This window comes from Sceloporus undulatus, chromosome 2 (genome assembly GCF_019175285.1).
Source record: "Sceloporus undulatus isolate JIND9_A2432 ecotype Alabama chromosome 2, SceUnd_v1.1, whole genome shotgun sequence".
In the NCBI taxonomy this organism is placed as follows: Eukaryota; Metazoa; Chordata; class Lepidosauria; order Squamata; family Phrynosomatidae; genus Sceloporus; species Sceloporus undulatus.
In genome coordinates this window covers 8,224,688-8,245,839 of record NC_056523.1, presented here as the reverse complement: position 1 = coordinate 8,245,839, position 21,152 = coordinate 8,224,688, and the positions used below count along the sequence as shown (strand labels likewise).

Here is a 21,152-nt window from a genome sequence, read left to right as displayed (position 1 = left end):
TGAAGTTCTTAACTGCCGCAACGGAACTGTCAATCTCTCTCTGCCAGCATCTCATTGGCTGAGGGCAGCTGCCTTGTGATTGGCTGCTGCTGTTGCTAGGCTAATCCATCTTTTCTCCACAGTGCCCATACCAGGATAATAGTTCTTAACAACCGACATTGATGGTGCTCTGTAAATACATGGTAATATCAATAATAGCACAACAATGAATGGGTTTTACAGGGTGTTGCAGCAGAGCAGCCTAGGGACATCTCTGCCTTGAGACAGCAGCAGGAGGAATACATTTGATCCTTTTTGTGGCTTCATTGGTGTAAAATAGTCAAATATGGTTGAACTAATCTTATTTGGTCCTGAAGGAGGAAGAAGCCTTATAGAGGAGAGCAGTGAAGAATTTTGGGAGAGGAGAGCCCAGCGGTTCCTGAGTGCGGACCTTGAGGCACAGCGCCAACACTTCAGGCGGTTCTCCTACAAGTCGAGCGAGGGGCCCTGAGACATTTGCTGCCAACACCACCATCCCTGCCATCAGTGGCTGAGGCCAGAGCACCACACCAAAACTGAGATCCTGGACCTGGTGATCCTGGAATAGTTCCTGACCATCCTGCCCCCAGAAATGGAGAAGTGGATCAGGGAATGTGGCACAGAGACCTGTTCCCAAGCGGTAGCCCTGGCAGAGGGATTTCTCCTTAGTCAGGCAGAGGCAGAGGAGGAGCTGAATGAGCAGCTGGTGAGAGTGCCTCCTCCTGGTGCAAAGTTGAAGAGGTTATCACTTTGGGGCTCCCTATTTTGAGCCCTCTGCTGACTGAAGGGGGGCAAAGGGCTCTGCTGAAATGTGGTGGCTTTAATAAGGGGGGAATGTGGGGAGGATTCACCTTGTGATGAAGTGGAATCACATTCCCCAAAGCCTCTTGGAAGTGTGGTTCTGCTTAAAAACCAGGTACATGGTCCTTGTTTGCCAAGTTTTCAAAGGCAGTGCCTGGCTTTCCTGCTGGCGCTGCCACACAACCTGAACTTCCTCTGTGGTGACTACAGTGGCAGAGCATGGCCCTGATGTGTCCAGGAGGAAAATGGGCTTCTAGCCACTGCAGTATAGAACCCCTCTCACTCTCTGGGATGAGACACTTTTACCATTGCCGAGTTGTTTTTTCTTTTCATTTTATTTTGATTCCAGAGCCAACATAACAAATAAACAATAGTTTTGTGGCCACAGACTGTACATACAGGTATAACTTTGCAGTAACAGTAGGCTTTCATTTTTGTTTTTCCATGTCTGTTATAGTTCTTCCTTACGCACATTTATTATTACAGTGTGTCCATGAGAAGACTTCCATTATAATTCAGAGCAGCATTTCCCATAACATATGGTGTTCTTGCTGTTAGATCCATAGAATTGTTTATGTTCCAGAAGATATAATACACTTTCAGCTGTTTTAAAGAAAAGTTTCATAGGTGCCATTCCCACTTGGCTTATAACGCAACATATTTTGCTTTGATTCAGGGTTTTTTTCTGAGTCTGATTTGATTCTGGTCCATCGTTCCCATTAAGGAAATGGTGCAAAATGATTCGGGGTCATTTTACCCCGCATTCGTTCCCATTTGTCTTACTCCGGGGGTATTTTAAATTGGATCAATTTGCCCCTTTCCCTAAGATTTTTTTGCTATTTTCTCACCCTTCTCCAAATTCCATGTCTTGCATCCTCACTGCTGATTCAGGTCAAAAATCACTTGGGAGAGGTTCACTCTGAATTCACGGTGGCAGAGGAGGCTCCACTGGACATGAGGCAGGGTCCTAGTTGGAGGGAGATCAAGCAAGAGTGCGATGGAGAGGCCTCCTTGCAAGGTAAGGATGAATACTCTCTGTCCAGAATCTTCTGGATCTTGTTCTTGTTGTGTGCCTTCAAGTGATTTCTGAGTTATAGTGACCATGAGGCGCAGCTATGATAGGGTTTTTGTGGCAGCATCTGTTCTTCAGCCCTCCTTTGAGGCTGAGAAACTGTGACTTGCCCAAATTGACCCCATCGATTTCCATGGCCGAGAGGGCACCAAATATTGCCAAGAAAACCCTAGGATAGGTTCACCTTATGGTCACCATAAGTTGGAAATGACTTGAAGGTATACAACAACACAACAAGAACAACGTGATGTTACCTGGTGTTTCTAAAAAATGATATTTTATTTATTTTTAACAACTTTATATAATCCAGATGTATAGAAAGAAAAAGTATCAATTATCATATACAAAGATTTAGATGAACCTCTGAGGTATAAGCCCAGAAATCATTCATCTAAGAGAGAGAGAGAGAGAGAGAAATACTGTTAGCTGTAAAGAGAACAAAGGGGAAATTGGGGCAGCGCAGGCATAAAATGGCTTTGTAAAAAGGTGTGTCTTTGTCAGAGGTTTTGTTAACTGTGCTATTCTTGTACTTCCTGACGAGTCTTTGTTCAAGACTGTAGCTACAACTTCTGACACAAGCATATGTGACCGGCTTCTCCCCATTTTGGTCTCTTCCACAGAAATTGTAATGATGTCACCAACAAGGACTCAGTCATGTTTTTCTCCTATTTGTAGTGGACCAGAACTAGATCAGGTAAGGAGAAGGCTTCATGGAAGAAAAGGACTTGAGCAGCCTGGGTTCCTTTCCCCGGATCAAATTCCTCTCAGCGCCAGGAGAGAATTTTGTTTTATTTCCTTTGGATTTTTAAAAACTGTAAAAATATGCAAGTTTCTTCATATTCCGAATGGAGTGAAGTTCAGATTTGAAAATATAAATGTAAAAGAAACCCAGACTAACAGATATAAATACAAGACATACATACTCCATTCACACAAACATGATGCACACCCAAAACAGAATTTATATCCTAACTCTGATTGTTTTCAAATTGGCTAAAAAAAACCAATCCAAAATGTAGCAGTTTACTCCCTGCTACCTCTCCTCTCCTTCACTCCATGCATATCCTTCACCATTTCAGAGAAGAGTATGCCTTGCTAAGGTCACACAGTAGGTTTCCATGTCTGTTTGGGGATTCAAACTCCTAGTATCCGAAGTTGTAGTCCAGCAATGAAACCACCACACCATGCTGGCTGAGTTAGTTTATCCCAGTTGCCACAGTTGACAATCATCTTGATGTCTGGTGTAAGCAAGAACTGTTTTCTTCTGTCTCCAGGGCCTGGTGACTTTTGAGGAGGTGACTGTGTCTTTCTCCCCGGAGGAGTGGGTCCTGCTGGACCCTGACCAGAGAGCCCTGCATAGACAGGTTACAACAGAGATTGATGAGATGGTGGCTTACGTTGGTAAGAAATCCTCTTTACTTGCATAATTAAATTTTAAAATGCATTTCTAATAACTGTATTATGCAGTAATGCAGCTACAATACTTGGAAGGAGATCCTGACCCAGCCCAAATGGGAAAGGAATGAGCCCTGTATATTCAAACCATGGAGGAGACCTATAGCATTATGGGCTGACTTGGTAAGGTTCCCTCATTCCCTTTTCGGTGATAAATCCTGTTCTAAATGTGGTGGTGGGATTTCATGCTTCTGTGAGGCAAGAGGCTATGCTGATAGTCGCAGTTCTGCTAGAAGAGTCTCCCAAGTCATACTGACTTCCAGTATGCCAACAGCTGATGGGCACCAACAGTGATGGGGAGTGACACTGGCAAAGGCTTTCAGAGACAGAAGAACAGAGGACAAGTATGAGTAGTACTCTGTCTAATGGTGCAACTAGAGCAGTGATTCCCAAACTCTGGCTCTCCAGGTGTTGGGGACTTCAGCTCCCAGAATCCTCAGCCATCTTAGCCAATGGAAGGCCAAAGTTTGGGAATCACTGAACTAGAGTCATGCTTAAGGGACATTCAACTCCTGGCCTTCAGAGAGGTGAAGGAACAGTCTGAAGCTGCACAACATCTGTAGGAAAAGAGGGAGACCATGCACAGGTAGATTGATTCAATCTGGGCAGTCCTGAGTTTGTAAGACCTCAGCAGGCCACTTGATGACTGCAGTTTTTGAAGGTCTCTCATTCACAGGGCATCAGAAGCCAAAGTTGAATTAATGGCAGAGAGGAACATGAACAACAAAGGAAAATAACTGCAGCCATTTTGCTTCTTAGTGGGAGTGTTGTCTCAGCTTATGCCAGTCACAGTGAGGCTCCTGAAGGCAGTACTGGGGAACTGGGGTCAATTCTGATGCCCTCGGCCACATGCCACATCCTCCCCCAGTCACATACCTGCCTATTGAAGGAGGCTTGCAGTGGTGGGGCACTGTTGAGCAAAGAGATATCTTGTAGCTCGTGGAGCCATGAATATAAACAGAAGTACACATAACCCCAGGTTAAGTATATGTACATCATCATCCAGGTTCCAGCCAGTCTCTGAGGCAAGCAGTGTATTCTTGGGCCAAGGTGTCCTCTAAACAGAGGAGGACTTTAGGCAGAATGAGACAGCTTGTCTACTGTCACTGACAAGACCCCAGCCTTCAGGTGTCACGAAAGGCCAGCAAAGTTTTAAATTATTCTTTTACTATTTGTGGAATGGACTGTCTCAAGTAGTGGAGGACTCTCCTTCTTTGGAAGTCTTTAGACAAAAGTTGGTTGGGTATCTTTCAAGACTGCTTTAGTTGTTTATTTCTGCATGGTAGGGGATTGGAGTGGATGGCCCTTATGGTACCTACCATCTTTAAGATTTTATGATTCTGTGTTTTGAAACCCTCCCTTCAGCGTAGGGTAGCCACTGGTGAGGAATAATGGGGGAAATAGTTCATCAGCATTTGAAAGGTAATAGACTCCCTCTTTCTAAGGGATGTCTCTTATTTGAGAATCAGAAAGCTTGTCCCTTAGAGGGTTCGCTCAGGTCCCTTATTTTAAGAGCTGTCCCGTTTGAAGATTGGAATGCTTTTCCTTTTATATGGACTGAATTAGATGTCAAAAATTCCTGTATTCTGAGGGATTTTGAGGAACTTGACACCCCCCCCCCAAAGTCTCCTCTTCAGATATTGAGCAGTTCCTTTGGCCTGTTCTATGCTGTTCCATTTTTGTTGTAGCTCAAATAAAACTGGTATAGCTGGTGAAAGAAAACTAAAATCAGTAGCATGATACAGGAATGTCAGCATGTAAAAATCCCTAAACATCTCAAAATACCATGAAATGTGAAAAGGCCTTCATCTGGATCCTAAAAGAGCAGTGAGAAAAATTTTAATGTATTTATTTATTAGATTTATATTCCGGTTTCCCCCCAGTTAAGACTCAAAGCATCATATAGTATAAATTAAAACAGAACAGCTAAAACAATACAAAAGTTCAAAAGCATGAATCATACATGCGATTAAAATTCTACTTTTTAAGACTATTAATTCAAAAAGAATTAAACCACGTGAAATATATTGCATACTAAAAAACAACAAAGCACATGTAATTGCATTTTAGCCTGGTTGGAGGTAGCCAGTCACAGCTCAGGGAATGCTGTGAAAGATGGCCAGAAAGCAAGAAATGTTACAAAACTGAGATTTGTGTCTGTCAAAGGGAAATAGGAAGAAAGATTGCAGAGAGATAGAGAAAAGATGGCCTACAGACAGTGGAAAGATGGGCTAGTGATAGGGGAAAGATGGCCTAGAGATAGGGGAAGATGGTCCATTTCCAGGCACAATTCAGGGTGCTATTTTTGACCTATGATGCCCTATACAGCTTGGGTCCAGGTTATTTGAAGGACCATACTTCTCGAGAGCCAGCATGTCATAGTGGTTTAAGCGTTAGACTAGGATTCTGGAGACCAAAGTTCGAATCCCTGCTCAGCCATGGAAACCCAATGGGTGACTTGGGCAAATCACGCTCTCTCAGCCTCAAGAGAATGGCAGTGTCAAACCCCCTCTGAACGAACTTGACAAGAAAACCCTATGATACATGATACACCTTAGGGTTGCTGTAAATCTGAAATTACTTGAAGGCACACAACAACATCAACATCTCCCTATATCACCCCAATAAGGTTTTAAAATCATCTGGAGAGGCCCTGCTATCTGTTGCACCACCTTCTCAGGATTGTTTGGTGGGAACAAGGGAGAGGGATTTCTCAATGGCTTCTCCCAGACTTTGGAACTGCCTCCCCAGAGAGGCCAAGCTGGCCCCATCCAGGCTGTCCTTCCGTCAGCAGGTTAAAACATTTTTTATCCTTGCAAGCCTTTACAAACTGTTGAGGTTTGCTTCTTAATACTGTGTGATGCCGGTTTTGAAGTTTTTTATGGGTCAGTATATAGTTTTAAACTGTATTGTTTTAAAATGTTGATAGCTGTCCTGAATCTCATTATAGGGAGAAAAGCAGGCTACAAAAGCTTTCAGATAGTCTGGACCTAAACTGTAAGAAGGGTCACACATACTTAGAATTTTTTTTTCTGTTTTTCTTCTTTGCAGCAGAATACTGGAGTACAAGAAATGTATTAATTAAGTATGAAAATGATTTTAGGGAAAACCTAGAGCTTACCAGCCAACATTCAGAAGAGGAAAGTTATTTTGAAGAGGAACCCTATGAATGCAATGTATTTGAGAATTGTCTTCCCCTAAATATGGCACTTGGGCCTTATCCGAGGATCCATGCTGAGGATAACCCCTTTAGATGGGAGGTTTCTGTGAATGATTTTGATGATGAATTGTACAGTGTAAACCACCAAGAAGCACACAGAGTAAAAAATCCACAAGATTTTGTGAATTGCCTTGCTTACCATTCACTATTTATGGCAAATATGAATGTGCACAGAGACCTTGTGAGCCACTGGAAAATCCACACAGGGGGGGAACTCTACAAATGCCAGGGATGCAGGAAGTGTTTTAATGAAAATGCAGTCACTGTGGGTCATGAGAACATCCACACAGGAGAGAAACCCTACAGATGTCAGGAGTGTGGCAAATGTTTTGCTCAAAAGGCAGTCCTTGCGCAGCATGAGAGCGTCCATACAGGAGAGAAACCCTATAAATGTCAAGAATGTGACAAATGCTTTGCTCGAAAGGGAGCCCTTGTGAGACATGGGAGTGTCCACACAGGAGAGAAACCCTACAAATGTCAAGAATGTGGCAGATGTTTTGCTCAAAAGACAACCCTTGTGATTCATGAGAGAGTCCACACAGGAGAGAAACCTTACAAATGTCAAGAGTGTAACAAAGGTTTTGTTTCCAAGTCAGAGGCTGTGACTCATCAGAGGGTGCATACAGGAGAAAAGCCATACATATGTCAGGAGTGTGGTAAATGTTTTGCTCAGAGAGTAAACTATGTGAGGCACCAGCGAATCCATACAGGAGAGAAACCATACAAATGCCAGGAGTGTGGGAAAGGTTATCTTCAGAAATCAGACCTTGTGATGCACCACCGAATCCACACAGGAGAGAAACCATATAAATGTCAAGAGTGTGGAAAATGTTTTACCTGGAATTCAGCCCTTTTGCTCCATCAGAGATTTCACACAGGAGAGAAACCCTACAAATGTGAGGAGTGTGGAAAAGAATTTTTTTCCAAGTCAGAATTTGGAATGCACCAAAGATTTCACACAGGAGAGAAACCCTACAAATGTCAAGAGTGCTGGAAATGTTTTGCTCAGAAAGGAGATCTTGTGAAGCACCAGCGCACCCATACAGGAGAGAAACCCTACAAATGTCAGGAGTGCGGAAAATGTTTTGCCCAGAAATCACATCTTGTGAATCACGAGCGCATCCATACAGGAGAGAAACCCTACAAATGTCAGGAGTGTGGGAAATGTTTTGCTCATAAATCAAACCTTGTGAATCATCAGCGCATCCATATGGAGAGAAACCCTACAAATGTCAGGAGTGTTGAAAAGGTTTGGTTCATCAATCAAAACATGTGATTCACCAGTGCATGCATACATCCTATTTATTAAGTATGAATAACACAAGAACAAACACACACACTACTATACTAAAGTGACTAACAAAAAGATAACAATCCTAACATAACACAAAAAACTAACAACAACTAACAAACAATTCTGACTGCCTCCCCCTAACACTGAAGGTTATATTGCCCTATTACTATACTTTCTTTCACTTGGGCTGGTGTCACCTGGTGCATCTCAGTAGGAGGAGAAAGGAGATGCTCACTGTGAGTGAGCACCTTTCTTTGCCCACTGAGCTGTACCACACCCAACCCCTTGGATCTTTGGGGAACATTGGTGTCACTCCACATGTAGGATGTCCCCTGATCTGGCCTGCACCCCCTAATGATGCCCCTGTTTCCTTTAATTCAAAATACACAAGGCTTCTATGATATAAGCAAACTCAGTTAATTTTACAAAACTTAAAATAATAATTGGCCCCGATAGGAATGCATGTAAGAAATAAATATATCCTAGTCTTTTAACTAATTTATCAAGGATTTCTCCTGATTCAGAATGGTCATTTTGTCCATTTCAGCAAGTTCTACTATCTTCAGCAACCAATCTCTTTGAGTTTGAGTAGCAGCTTCTTTCCGCCTCTGAGCATAGAGAATTCTTGTCGCTGTAATCAAGTACTGTAAAGTATACAGTATACTGTATACTGTAATCATATACTGTACTGTATCATATACTGTAAATCATATACTGTAAAGTAAAGTCACAATTCTTTCGTCCAAAAGTCCCAACAAGAAAATCTCTGGCTTCCACTGAATTTTTGTCTTAAAGATATCTTCCAGAATTTTGTACATTTAGTCCAATATTTCTGTGCTTCACTACCAAGTTTTACATATGAAAAAAGTTCCCATTTTACTCTTATATTTCAAACAAGTGTTTCAGTTTTTATAAAACATTTTTTGTAATCTATCAGGAGACAAATGCCACCTGTACATCATTTTATAGAACTTTTCTTCTATAAAATCTAAAATCCAATAATACAATAAAGGCTCTTAAATATTTTAAATCCAATTTTTAATTTAAAAAAAAATATTCACTACGTTTTCAAAGTGCTTGTAGACAGAGAGACTGAATAATACATTCTAGTGCCTTATCTGATACAGATGTCAAACTGACAGATCCCACATCTAGTCCCTGCCTCCCCTTTTTTTTCCTATTAGGAGAAATCAGAGGCAAAGTAAAATGTCCAATAGTTTGACTTTCTCCCTGTCCTTCTGTCTTGACTTTATACACACAGACGCACACACACCCATATATGCAAACTATTTATATTAATGTAGAAGCTTCTAATGTAGATACTTATTTATATTAATGTAGATGTGATATTTATGTAGATGTTTGGTAATGTAGATGATTGGTGTTGCAATTCCTTCCCTTCCTTTCGCTGTGACAAGAGAGCAAGTATGCAGGTAGGGTTCTCAGAGTGAAAACTGGGGGGAGGGGGGGCTCCTGTACAATTAATGGCTGTGAAGACATAGGAACATCAATGGATGTTGCTTGTCACATAACCAGGTGAGCAACACTTTCTGAAAATCTGCACAGCCGTTAAAGGTACAGGAGCCCTCTCCAGTTTTCAATTTGTTATGCAGGTGAGGGTCAAGGGGCTGGAGACAAGCCAGAGGAAGGAAGAAGGGGCAATGTTTCAACAGTTTCATTGATTTCTTCATTTAATGAATTGATATAATAGCGCTTTCTACTTTTTAAATGGGTGACCTGGGTGATGAATTGATGACCTGGGTATTCTCCTTTTAATAAAGCTGTTGGTTTTTCCATTTTAGAGCCTCTCTCTTATTTTCTCTTCCTAACAAAGAACCTGGAAATTATAGTACCAGTATGGAATTGCTGTTTTGCATGTGTTCAGTAAAGCCAACGCTCTCCTGCGCACAGTGGAACTTTCTGCCAGGCGAACATGTGCATGAAGAGGCAATTGTTTGGCCTTCCAGATTTTCATAGCATTGGGAAAGACTACAAAGGCCTTCTAGTCCAGCCCCCTGCCATGCAGGGGCACACAATCATTATTTCGTTCTTGTTTATAAGGCATCTCACATAATTTGTTGTTGTTGTTGTTAACTGCCTTCACGTCAGCCCTGATTTTTTTGGACTACAACCTCCATCAGTCCACCCCAGTGGCTGTGCTGGGAGCAGCAGTCCATTAACATCTGGAGGGCTGTAGGATTCCCATCCCTGCATTAGTTCTAATGAGAGTAGACCCACAGAACCAAAGGGAATTACATAAGCATTGACATACTATGCAGCGTTTGAGTCAGTGGGTTTACTCTAAATGCGTCCAGCATGTGCATGGAGGCCTGAATGTTTCATCAGTTCTAGACCTGGAGTAGGATTCCTGCAATCCTTAAGGTTATATTGGCCTGCACATCCCAGTAGCCCTAGTCACCCACAGCACAATGGTGCTGGGAATTGCAGTCTAGCGTTTAGAGAGCTGCTTGATTCCCATCACGCCTACATTTCACAGATGAAAACTAGGACACGGGGCCAAGCAATATCAGAGCCTGGTCAAGATGGTAAAAGTTATTAATGAAGAAGAACACACAAGCCTAGAGAGGTTGCATCACTTTGCTATTTTCTGAGCGCACTGGGAAGGGCAAGATTTCACCTGCTCCCCTCCTCTTCTGTCCCCCTGCTGAGTAAATGGAGTGCAAACTCCCTTTGCACTTTCAGTTTGCAGCAATTGAGGATAAAATGGAAAAGTAAGAGGAGGAGGAGGAAGGAAGAGAAGCTGGGACATTGTAACAGTAGCTGAAAAAGTGGGAGGGTAGAGGATTCATTGAGTCTGAAAACACATGAGGCCAAGCAACATGAGAATGTGGTGAAGAAGGTCTGAAAATTACTAATGGGCAAAAACAGAAACTAGGAGAAGCTGCAGCAATTTGCTTTTGCCTCAGCCAACTGGGAAGGGCAAGATCCTACCCTCTCCTCTTCCCATTGGTGAGTAAACTCAGTGCAAACCTTTGAACTCGGTTTGCTGCAATTGAAGAAACCCAAGGGCAAGTGGGAGAGAGAGAAACTGGAACATTTCAAAAGCATCTGAAAAAGTGGATGACAAAGGATTAATGGGGGTATCCCTTCCAAAGACAGGGTAGTTGAAGGGTATTGATTTCCTTCACGTCAACACACTTTCCTCTTCAGAATTTTGTATGGCAATTTCTAAGGAAAACATACCAATCCACAAAAACATCTTTGTGTTCCTTCTCACTCCTGCTTAGTGAAACTGAGAAGAAAAGTGGAAAAATTATTGTATTTCTTAATGAGGTGCTGCCCAAAAGGGAAATGTTAATGGCCATTAAGGGAAGTTGTGGACTGTCATGGTAGACTCTCTTCAATGGAGGCATGTCACCCAGAAAAGCCTTTGCTGTCATTAGCCTCAGCATCGAATTGCTCATAAAAATGACACCCGTTCAGCTGGCAACCTGAAAGCTGGCATCTGTCCATGATCTACTTCAGGGGGGTCAACAAATGTGCCAACTTGGGACATACCCAATAAACATTGGCAGTGTTTCAGTAAGTGCTGAAAGCTGATGAGTTGAAAATTAAAAGTAGAAATAGACTTGTCGAGTTTTCAGAAAGGTGTGTCGTATTTCTGTCAAATGGTGATGAAAACTAGGGGGAAGGGCTTTATTTAGACTTACAGAAGACACAGGAGTTCAAACGTTAGGAAGTTTTTTTATGCCACATTATACCTATTAGCAGCAACTTTTGACCAAACTATATACTGAATGTTTTTTTGTGGGTTTTTCGGGCTCTGTGGCCATGTTCTAGATGATTTAATTCCTGACATTTCGCCAGCATCTGTGGCTGGCATCTTCAGAGAAGCCACAGATGTTGGTGAAACATCAGGAAGAAAATCTTCTAGAACATGGCCACATAGCCCGAAAAAACCACTAAAAAACATGGATGCTGGCCATGAAAGCCTTTGACTTTATATATGAATGCTCAGCCTTTCCAGAGGGAGGCAGTATTGTATGAGAAAATTTGTTGGGCTCTGTATGCAATGCTATTCCTTTAGTCCGAACTGACAGGCTAAAAAAACAATAGGATCACAATAGGATGGCTAGAGTAGAATCCCACTCTTTCCCTGCTCACGCTTTAGTTCATTGCTGACCCACTGCTGCAACTTTGCATCTGAGGAAGTAGGCCCAAGTCTACGAAAGCTCATACTATCAGTCTCTCTCTTTCAGTGAATCTCAAAGGTACTACAACATCCTTTTGCATACTGGCACATTTATATGTTGCAATATGCAATACTGCAATATTATTTATCTTTCTGTATAGCAGATTGCAATACTGCATATTGCAATAAGTGCATCTAAGAGAGTAGGCCCAAGTATACGAAAGCTCATGCTACCAACCTCATTCTTTCAGTGAGTCACAAAGGTGAGACAAGATCTTTTGCAAATGATACATTTATATATTGCAATATGTTTTATATGGTTCTGTTTATTTGTATTGTTATTTGCTGTTGTTCACCGCCCTGATTTTCAGAAGGGCGGTATACAAATAAAATTTTATTATTATTATTATTATACTACAATATTCTTTTGTGCCGTCTCTGTATAGCACATTGCGATATTGCATATTGCAACAAATGCATCTGAAGAAGTAGGCCCAAGTCTACAAAAGCTAATGCTCCCAGCTTCTTTCTTTCAGTGAGTCTCAAAGCTGCTATAAGAACCAGAGAATCATAGAGTTGGAAGAGACCACAATGGCCATGCAGTAACTCACAATCAAAGCCCTCATCCCTGGGACAGATGGCCATCCAGCCTCTGTATAAAGACCTCCAGAGAGGGAGACGTCATTACACTCCAAGGTGGACTCTCTTTTCCAGGAGCTTGCATCTCTTGTTCTGTGTTCTAGTCTCTGGAGCAGCAGAAAACAAACTTGCTCCTTACTCAATATGACATCTCTTCAAGTATTTAAACAGGGCCATCATATCACCTCTTAACCTTCTCCAGGCTAACCATCCCCAGCTCCCTAAGGCGTTCCGCATAGAGCTTCATGGTTTCCAGACCCTTTACCATTTTAGTCGCTCTCCTTTGAACATGCTCCAGTTTCTTAACATCCTTTTTGAATTGTGGTGCCCAGAACTGGACACAGTATTATTCCAGGTGGGGCCTGACCAGAGCAGAATACAGCTTGCAGACTGATTTTCCGGATCAACATGGCTACATCTTTGAGTGCGGCAACCTGTCACTGTAAGCTGTGTTTCTCCAGCCCTTTTTCCTCATTCTGCCAATGCAGATACTGCTTAAAAACATCCAGGTAAGACAAGTGATGGAAATGGCTCCCCATCCCACATACACAACCCCAACATAAAGGACCAAAACAGACTGCAGAAACAATCCAGTTTGAGACTACTATAACTGCCCAGGCTCAGTGCTAGGGAATCCTGGGAACTGTAGTTTATTGTGGGACCAGGGCTCTCTTAACAGAGAAGGATGAATGTCTCGCAGTTCCCAGAATTGCCTAGAACTGAGCCAGGGCAGGTAAAGTAGTCTCAAACTGGGTGATCATTGCGTTTTGGGCCTCAGAAGGGAACCTTCCGCCCCTGGTCCATGTTTCCGAGGGGCGGATTGAAGAGGTAGGGCCTGATCTTGCCAGGAGCTTGGCTGGGCTTCAGTCACGTGGCATCAAGTGGGCCGCAGGAGGAAAGCCTAAGAACAAAGCACTCTCGGGACCCAGGGAGGGAAGCGGTGTCACACTCAAAAGGGTCCCCTGGAAACACCAACACCTTGGCATTGGATTCAAAAGAAGCCAAAAAGAGAAATTACCCCACACTCCAAAAAAATACCAAAAGAGGGCAAGAAGGAACCCAGGTGAGATCTGGGAAAGAAATATATGATAAATAGGAAAATATATACAGTATCTCATAATTGTTTATTTTGTGCAGTGTTGAATATGATATTAACGCAATGGGTGCAACAGCAGAGTGGACTGCTCTTGTTTTCAGTGAATATGGTTTAAAATGGCTTTTCACTCTCCTGGTACTTTTCAATGTATGGATCATTTTCACTGTATTGATACTGGCCCTCAGGTGAAAGAACTCCTCAAGCTGCCTTTCCTTCAGGCAAGAGACCTGGATGCTGCTGGAGGCCTCCACACATTTCTTTTTACCCTTGTGTGTGTCTGTGTTACGTGTGAATGTTACTTGTGTGCCTTCAGATTGCCTGCACCTTATGCCTCCTGTGGGTCTGTGCATGTACACTCCTTCCTTCACATCTGCGGCTTTGGCTTTTGTGGCTTTGGTTATTCACAGATTTTATTCATATATTCTCTCTAGGAATATCTAGGTCCTCCAGCACAACTCTATGGTCAAATAACTAAAAGTCGCACTAAAAGACCTAGGTACTGCTGCAGAGAACACTCCACTAGGCAATTGTAGCTCCTCCAGCGCAATTCTATAGGCAGTGTCTGGCAGATGTTGACCACAGAGTTGCTCTGGAGTACATACAGATTTCTAGAGAGGTGTACCCTCAGATTAAAAACATAGTGTTTTTGTTATTTGCGGCGCGAGATGAGTGTATTTGTGTGCCTTCAATTTATGGCAATCCCTTGAATTTTATCGGACTTTCTTAGATGAGGAGTATCCTGAGGTGCTTTTTGCCAGTTCTTTTCTCTGAAATATAGCTGACAGAACGTTGTTTTCTTTGGTGGTCTCCCTTCCAAGTACTGACCTGAGAAAGGTCTCTTGGTGTTGAAGTGGAGAGCTTGATGAACATGTCCAGCCAGTGTGCAGATGCTGCTTAAAATGCAAATACCACATGTACTCGTCTAAGTCGAGGGCGGGTTTTGGGACCAAAATTGTGGATTTTTATATGACCCATGGATAAGTCGAGGGTAAAACTTAGGGCATCTAACAAAGAATGTAAAGGATGAAGCGAAGGAAAACAATGCCAAAGAACTTACAAAATTCTAGCAGGCATAACTGTTTGTGCTCTTACTATATACATACTGGATGGTTGAGAAAATAGTGATTCCAGGGCAGATGACAATCTTGCCTTTCACCATGGGATGGTTCCTTTTTTTAATGCCAGTTAAAGTACAGTACCTACATTGACCCATGGATAAGTCGACCCAGGTTTTTTGGGTCAATTGTTTGACCCAAATTGTTAAGGTTTATGCATGAGCATATACAGTAACATCTTGAGGATAATTTGGGGACAAATTTCATTTTGGCGATAATTTGAAGGCAAATTTTATTTTGGGAATAAGGCAAGTTGATTCTATTTATCGTCTGAGATTAGACAGGAGCTGATGCCTTTAGGCTATCTGGAACAGGATAATAGTTCTTAAAACACAACAAACTTACATGATGGTTCTCTATAAATAGCAATAGCATTTACATCTCTATACCGCTTCATAGTGACTTAGCACCTCTAAGCATTTACAGTGTGTAGCCAGGGGTAGGCAACCTGCGGCCCGTGGGCCAGATGCGGCCCGGCAAGGCCTTGGGACCGGCCCCAGCCCAGTCTCTGCCGCGGGGCCTTTGGGGGCAATTGTCTATAGAGCCTCAGAAACATGCATTATATTAACATTTTTTAAAAATCAGCAAATTTTTTCACGTGTCCTCCATTTTTAAAAAAGTGTCTTCCATTTGAAAATTTTGTCCTACATTTGTCCTGGTTTATTATATATTTATTTTTTTTAAAAAAATAATTTTTAATTTTTTGGCTTCAGCCCCCCAGTTGTCTGAGGGACAGCAACCCGGCCCCCGGCTCAAAAAGGTTGCCTACCCTGGTGTAAGCCAATTGCCCCCAACAACTGGGGACACATTTTACCAACTTACAAAAGGATGTAAGGCTGAGTCCACCAGAGCCCTCGTGATTGAACTCACACAATGGGGCTGCAGTACCAGCACTTAACCACTGCACCAGCAGGGTCCTAAACCTGATAACATCAATAATAGCACACAATGTTTTGGTTTACGGATGCTGCAGCGAGCAGTGCGGGACATCTTTGTCTGAGACGGAAAAGAACTGTAACTTTGATCCCATTGTGGCTTCATTGGCATAAAACAGCAAAGATGGATGAGCCAGACTTAGCTAGTCCTAAAGAAGAAAGAGTCCCTGACAGCTTCAGTGCTGGGAGCATTTGGGAATTCTGGGAGAGGACAGTCCAGAAGAGGTTCCTGGATGAGGATCTTTCCAACTCATGGATACATCACCAGCGCTTCAGGCAGTTGTCTTTCAAGGAAGGCAAGGGGCCCAGAGAGGTTTGCAGCCGCTCCACCATCTCTGCTGTCAGTGGCTGAAGCCAGAGTGCCACACAAAAACTGAGATCCTGGACCTGGTGATCTTGGAGCAATTCCTGCTCCTGCCCCAGAGAGGAGAAGTGGGTCAAGGAATGTGGGGCAGAGACCTGTTCCCAGGCGGTGGCCCTGGCAGAGGCTTCCTTCTGAGTCAGGCAGAGAGGAGCTGAAGAGCGCAGGTAGACTCTCTTTCTGGTGCAAAGGTGAGAAAGTGATGGATCTGGGGCTGCCTTCTGATGACTGAAAAGGGCAAAAGTTCCTGAAGATGTTCTGAAATGTGGTGCCCCAGATTTGGCTTTGATAGGAGGAGTGTGGGGAGTTCACCTTGTCATGAAGTGGAATCACAGTCCCCAAAGCCTCTTAGAAGTGTGATTGTGCTTTAAACCAGGAGAGTGATTCCTGTGTTCCAGGCTTTCAAAGGAAATGCCAGGTTTTCCTGTCTGCCATACACCAGAAATTCCCCTTGGTGGCAGAGTATAGCCCAGATGTGACCAGAAAGTGATATGGGCTTCCAGCCCCTCCACTACAAAGCCCACTTTCCTCCCCGTTGCTGCTTTCTTCTTCTTTTTATTCCCAAAAAAGCATAACAAAATAACAAGAGTAATGTTGAGGCCACAGACAGTACAGAGAGATATAACTATACAGTATCATAGGCTTTTATTTTTGTTCTTGATGTTTGTTACAGTTCTTCCCTGAACACACCGCGGTGCGCGCGCGCACACACACACACACACACATTATTTCAATGGATCCATGAGTATACTTCCATTATAAGTCAGAGCAGGGGTTTCCAGAACTTCCAGTGTTGTTGCTGCCAGCTTCATGGGATTGTTTGTGTTTCAGCATATAGAATAAACATAGCAAACATTAACAAATGAGTCATACTGTATTCTCCTTGTTGAGTTCTTTTTATATGTCCCTTTTCAAGTAGGGTAATGAGCTGCTAACTTTTTTCTGACTGGGTGGGTGTCTCATTCCACATGAGTCCAAACCCCTTCCCACATACCTTTATATCTTGTCATCCTTCTGCAAATTCCAGGTCTGAATCTTCCTGCTGTTTTGGTCAACAATCTCTTGGGAGAAGTTCACTCTGAATTCTCAGTGTAGAGGAGACTCCATTGGACACAAGGCAGGTCCCCAGTGGAGTGAGATCAAACAGGAGTATGATGGGGGGCCCCTTGCAAGTAAAGATGAACACTCTCTCTCTAGAATCTTGCAATTCTTGTGGTTGTTGCTCTGTTTTGTTGTGTTACTTTAACACTTCATGAGTTATGGTGACCTTGATGGGATTTTCTTGGTAGAATTTGTTCATAGGGTTTTTCCCTTGCCTTCTCTCAGGATGAGAGAGTGTGACTTGCCAAAGGTCATCCAGTTGGTTTTTGTAGCTGAGTGTGATTTAACCCTGATCTCCAGAATGTTAGTCCAGCATTCAAGCCACTACACCATGCTGGCTCTAATTTATCCAGTGGAAAGCATTGGACTTATTGGTCTGATGTGGAACATCCATATTCATTTCACAATTGTCAATTGCTATCCATCCTTTGATCTCTCACCCCACTCTGTTCATCTTGGGGGGAGAGAGCGGCCAGCAACAACAGGCCTCTGCCTGCTAAGAAGACAAGCCCTCCTCCCAACCGCCATCTTGAGGGGGAGGGCAGGCCAGCAAAACAGGCCTCTGCTTGCTAAGAAGACAAGCCCTCCTCCCGACCGCCATCTTGAGGGGGAGAGAACAGGCCCGCAACAACAGGCTCTGCCTGCTAAGAAGACAAGCCTCCTCCCGACCGCCTCTGAGGGGGAGAGAAGCAGGCCGCAACAACAGGCCTCTGCCTGCTAAGAGTAAGCCCTCCTCCCGACCGCCTCTTGAGGGGGGAGAAGCGGCCAGCAACAACAGGCTCTGCCTGCTAAGAAGTAAGCCCTCCTCCCGACCGCCATCTTGAGGGGGAGAGAAGCAGGCCGCAACAACGGCTCTGCCTGCTAAGAAGACAACCCTCTCCCGACCACCATCTTGAGGGGGAGAGAAGCAGGCCAGCAACAACGGCCTTGCCTGCAAAGAAGACCGCCTCCTCCGACCACCATCATGCTTGTCTTTATTGCATGTTGTTCAATGTTTATTTTTTTGTAAGGTTGTTTTTATGATGTGTAAGTTTTAAGCGTTTTGTGAACGCTTTGATCACCTCGGAAAGCGGTATAAAAATAAGCATATTATTATATTATTATATTATTATTATTATATTATTATTATTATTATTCCCAGTCCACCACTCTCTATCTCCCATCCTTCCAAAGAGCCAGCCATGAGATTGATGGGCTGGAAAGAAGTTTAAAACCTAGCTGGCTCTTTTGGACAAGAGATTGAGAGGTAGTGGATGGGACAAATAGATGGGGTGGAGAGTGATAGGATGCAAGGGTTTAAAACCTGACTGAATGTTTTGGAAGAATGGGAGATTGAGAGGAGATGGATTGGTTGAACAGGAGTGGAGTGAGGGGATCTGTGGGCTGGAAAGTGGTTTGAAATCTGGCTGGCCTTTTGGAAGGAGAGGTGATTGAGAGTGGTGGGCTGGGACAAACAGCAGTGGGATGAAGAGATGGATGGACTGGAAGAGATTTAAAATCTGGCTGAGGCATGAAGATGGCCAGTTAGGATGGAATGAGAGACTGGCACTGTTGACAGGGTCTGTAGTATGTGTTTGGTGGGACCTAGGATATCACATTTTTCCCACTTTCATGAGGGGGTCCTGTGACCGTAACCCCCGTGAATGTGAATGAGGGACTGTATATCGCTTTATCACCCACAACTCAAGACCATTTTATTCCAACAAACCACCTGTGAGATAAGTCAGTGTATGAGTGTTTGAAAGAGTAACTGTGCATTTTGTGGCTCAGTAGAAGCTGGAACTGGACTTTCTCAAGTTTCAACTATCTTAATGCTGCATCACTATTTATTGTTTGTTGTTTGCATGCCTCAAGTCTTTCTGACTATGACAACTAAGGTAACCCTGGAGCGTGGGTGTAATGATTTGAGCATTAGACTGATCTGCGATACCAGGGTTTGAATCCCTGCTTGGCCATGGAACCCACTGAGTGGCCTTGGGCAATTTATTTTCTCTCAGTCTCAGAGAGGCAAGGGCAAGCCCCCTCTGGAACAATTCTGCCAAGATATGTCAGGTTCAGAGGAATCCAGGTTGCTCAGTAGAAGCTAGATCCGACGTTCCCCGGCCCCAGTCCAACACCTGAAACAGAACACCCAAAAGCCCTCTGTATTTTTCTGGATTGTAAGTGTGATTGGTTCCAAAACATCTAAGAAATAGAGGTATACCTCAGTGAGCAAACTCACGTTTCCTGGGCATTCCTTCTTGAACAGAAAATTGGTACCAAAGGAACAAATAACAGGGAAAAACTAAGGATGAGTTCCTGAACCACAAAAAAAGAAGTGTGGCAAGATGTTCAGCATATTAAAAACTAACAATAAGCACATAAGAGTGAAACCATGAGTTCTGGGAACCCTTTCCTAACTCAAGAAAAATGTTTGTACCTTCTAGAACCAATCTGAAGGCTTCTATGTCCCTTCTGTTTAGCTGATGCTGTTTACCTGTGTTGTTGCAGGCAGGCACACATGGCTACAGTAGGTCAGTGAGAGTAGAATCCTATTCTTTCTCAGCTCAAGCTTTATTGGATTGTTTATTCCAGCCATATTGATGCAGCCAGACACTGAAAACTATATTCTCAAACCCTATTTCCACCTTCCAATGCATATGTTCCTCAAAGAGTTTCAGCTGAGAACAAGAAATGGGGGCAGGCAGGCATGAAATTATTTTGTAAAAAGGTGTTTCTTTGTCAAGGCTTTGTTGGCTGAACTTCCTAGTGAAATTTGTTCAAGATGTAGCTGTAACCTTTGACACAAGCATGTTACTGTTTTCCCCCATTTGGTCTCTCCCACAGAGACTGGAATATGCCACCAACAAGGACTCAGTCACTCTTCCTCCTTTTTGCGATGGACCAGAACCAGATCGGTAAGGAGAGGATTCCTGAAAAGGGACTTGAGCAGTCTGGCTTCCTCTTCCCTAGGGGATTTTTTTAACAGTTGTTTGGGATTTTGAAAAATTGTAAAAATTGCAATTTCTTCATCTTCCTGATGGCTGAAATGTGAAGAACATGAATTGAGAGACTGACAGAACTGCAGAGGTATGGCCTTCCCTTTTAAATCCTAGATTGATTCCCTGCGTCTTCAACCTTGTTCTTCCGAATTAGAATTGCTCTTCTTTTCTCTGAACCTTTCTTGAACACAGAAGGAGAGCTGATAGATTCCTCTCCTCCTTCTTTGGTCCAGAATAATACCCTTTCCCTGTATTAAGCCAGCGGGAAGCTTCTGAAGTGGCCAAGTAACCAGCAGAACCATGGGTAAGGAAGACTGCCAGCACTCAAGAGTGTGTAGGCAAGGGTGAGCAGATTTTGGCCCGTGTTCCAAATTTGGTGTTTGGAAGCACAAAAGGAAATCTTGGAAGCAACCCCAAATCCTGAGCCTTTTAAAATTGTTTTTAATGCCAATTTTGAGTCAATTTTTTTCCCCAATTGAAAAACACAAAGCTTCATTCGCCATGTATGAAGACTGTACTGGCATCTCTTGTGTGCAGATCAACTAGGACTTCGGGGGTATCTATTTTATGTCTTATGGACCTTCTCCCATATGCTATATATAGTTGGACCATGTGAGACTAATTTGAACAATTACATTTTATATATCTTTTAAATTTTATTATACATACACAGACGCACAATTGCAAACACAAAATTCATATCTTAACTTGTTTTCAAATTGACTAAAAAGCCAAAATGCGTTTACTCCCTCCATCTCTCTTCTCCACACCCCATGACCTTATCCTTCAACATTTCAGAGATGAGTATGACTTGCCCAAGGTACCCAATGGGTTCAGTAGCCGAGTAGAGATTTTGGTCTCCAGAATCATAGTCCAGCATTGAAACCACTGCACCATGTTTTCTTAGTTGA

The 21,152-nt window shown here is 43.1% G+C and overlaps 1 pseudogene; it reads left to right on the top strand.

The window, feature by feature from the left end:
* The first annotated feature begins 32 nt into the window (after positions 1-32).
* Positions 33-9,656, top strand: LOC121921903 (annotated as a pseudogene).
* The last annotated feature ends 11,496 nt before the right edge of the window (positions 9,657-21,152 follow it).